Here is a 3,180-nt window from a genome sequence, read left to right as displayed (position 1 = left end):
GCTCTCAGTCCCGTTCCCAGAGGCTCTGCTTCTCAGAACCCCGGCAACCGCTGCAATCCTCGGAGTGAAAGCCGCCCTCACGTTCCAACTGATGCTAGACAATCCCGCTTCTCCCGTTTGAGTCTGAGTCCCTAGAGACTCGCCGGGTCTGGAGCTCAGAGTCTGAGACTCCCTCCTGATTGAAAACGACAACCGCACCCTCAGCCACCAGCCCGCTTTGCACGCGCACCTCGGTACCTTTATATTTTCCACACTGCGCCTCCTCTGAGCCTCGGTATGCTATTGTTTTTCCTTCTAGTTGAAGAGTCTCTCCTCAGCCAGCCTTCCTGTGGTTCTGGGTGATGTCCGTTCTGTCTTTTAGTTGTATTTTTGAAGTGGTTGTTTGCGGCAGCAGTCTCCGGTGTTTACCTATGCTGCCATCTTGGTGGAGTCCCCTAAATTAGATCTTTTTAAAAATTCTTTTTTATTGTTGAAAGTATTACAGATGTTCCCTTTTTTCCCATTGACACCCTGCTTAATTAGATTTTTAGATTTTTCAGAATTATCAGAGATCTCCGGTGTTTACCTATGCTGCCATCTTGGTGGAGTCCCCTAAATTAGATCTTTTTAAAAATTTGTCTTTATTGTTGAAAGTATTACAGATGTTCCCTTTTTTCCCATTGACACCCTGCTTAATTAGATTTTTAGATTTTTCAGAATATTTATCAGAGATGTTTATGATATTTGCAAAAGGATCTGTCAAATACAGTTTTTCACTTATCTACAATCATTGACCTCTGCTGTTGGCTTTCTGTAACTACAAACTTTTGGGTTTTGATCCTGAATTTATTATTACACTAGATTTTATATGTAAGCTATTAACTGAAGAAAACATATTTTACAACATGTGCTTTATTGCTTCTTGGTCTAAGGCTGTAAAGTAAGCCTCAAGAAGTAGTTTGTTGATACAGCTCAAGTAAGTAGAAAATGGAATTTCAGACAATTGAAATTATATTAGCTAAATTAGAGATTTAAAAAATTAATTTACTTGATACTATTAGCAGATAAGTGGCTTTTAGGAATCTCCAAATTTACCTAATGTAGATAAGGATTTACACTTAACCAAACATTTGAAATATTTTTATATGAAACATAGGCAGACCTTGGAGGTATTGCAGGTTCCAGGCTACCACAATAAAGTGAATATTACAATAAAGTGAATAACATGAATTTTTTGGCTTCCCAGTACACTTAAAAGGCATGTTTACACTGTACAGAAGTCTGTTAAGTGCCATAGTATTATGTCTAAAAAACAATGTACATATCTTTTTTTTAAATGTATTTATTGATTTCAGAGAAGAAAGGAGAGAGTGACAGAAATATCAGTGATGAGAGAGAATCATTGTTCTGCCTCCTGCATGCTCCACACAACCCAGGGATGTGCCCTGACCAGGAATCGAACTGTGACCTCCTGGTTCACAGGTTGATGCTCAACCACTGAGCCACGCTGGCCAGGCCAATGTACATACCTTTTTTTAAAAAAGTTATATTTTTATTGATTTCAGAGAGGAAGGGAAAGGGAGAGAGAGAAACATCAATGATAAGAGAGAATCATTGATTGGCTGCCTCCTGCATGCCCCCTACTGGGGATTGAGCCCGAAATCTGGGCATGTGCCCTTGACTGAAAGGGTACCTGGGACCCTTCAGTCTGCAGGCTGGTACTCTATCCAGTTAGCCAAATTGGCTAGGGCTGTACATATCTTAATTTTAAAAAAAACTATTGCTGGCCTTGGCAAGGTAGCTCAGTTGGTTAGAGAGTCATCCTGATACACCAAGGTATTGGGTTTGATCCCCAGTCAGGTCACATATAACAACCAAGCAATAAATGCATAAATAAGTGGAACAACAACGTTTCTTCCTATCTCTTTCTAAAATTAAAAAACTAATTAAAAAATACTTTATTGCCTTTAGCATGTCATCTTTGCTGGTCTTGCCCTGATGCTGACTGCTGACTGAGCAGGGTGCTAGTTGCTGAAGGTTGGGGTGGCTTTGGCAATTCTATAATAATAAAAGTGTAATATGCAAATTGACCAAACAGCAAAACGACCTTCTGGATGACCACACTATGACACCCACTGGTGCCAGGTCAGCCAAGGCGGGTGCGATGTGATTGGTCAGGGGCCCGGCCATTGCCGCATGATCGCCCTACAGAGGGAGGCCCAGGCCACTGGCTGGCAGGGCGATTGATCAATTGGGGGCCTCCATGATTGCCCCAAAGAGTGAGGCCCAGGCCACCGACTGGTGGGCTGCGGTGGGTGGGCGGGGCCTCCCTCTGTGGGGGTGATTCATCACAGAGCCCTCGCCAGGTGGGCAGGGACTACCTCTTTGGGGCGATCGATGGCGGAGCCCTGGCCAGGTGGGCGGGGCTTACCTCTGGGGCAATCTATCGTGGGGCTCTGAGGGACACCCCCCCCCACCGATTGCATGAATTTCTGCACCAGGCCTCTAGTCTATATATATAAAAGGCTAAGTGACCGACCGTCTGACCAACTGGCTGGTACATATGACGCGCACTGGCAATCCTATCTAATAAAAGGCTAATATGCAAATTGACCAAATGGTGGAACAACCTATCGCTATGATGGGCACAGACCACCAGGGGGCAGACGCTCAACGCAGGAGCTTCCCTCTGGTAGTCAGTGCACTCCCACAGGGGGAGCGCTGCTCAGCCAGAAGTTGGACTGATGGCTGGTGAGTGCAGCAATGATAAGGATGTCCAACTGACGGCTTAGGCCTGCTCCACAGGGCCTAAGCTGTCAGTGGGACATCTCCCCAGGGCACCCAGACTGCTAAAGGGCGCAGGCTGGGCTAAGGGACCCCCTCCTCCAGTGCATGAATTTTCATGCACCGGACCTCTAGTTTAAAACTAAACGTTGACTTGTGCGATACATATAGAGCTCTTGCTGGCACCAATTGCACATGTGTGTTTGGATCTGTCATTATCGATCATCCATTTGGTTGTTTTTGTTGACATTCTGAAGCTGAAAGAAAGTGGTGTTGTGGACAGAATATGTCTGAAGACCAACTATTGGCACAACATACCTCTGAAGCCGAAAGAAGCCAGCAAAAAGTTGAAAACAGACCTGAATTGGTAGCCAGGGTTTTTAATATTAAGCTGAATGCTCTTTTAAATGATTATAT

Source organism: Myotis brandtii, unplaced genomic scaffold, assembly GCF_000412655.1.
Source record: "Myotis brandtii unplaced genomic scaffold, ASM41265v1 scaffold509, whole genome shotgun sequence".
Lineage (NCBI taxonomy): Eukaryota > Metazoa > Chordata > Mammalia > Chiroptera > Vespertilionidae > Myotis > Myotis brandtii.
The sequence above is the reverse complement of the archived record's forward strand: the minus strand, read 5'-3'. Positions refer to the sequence as shown.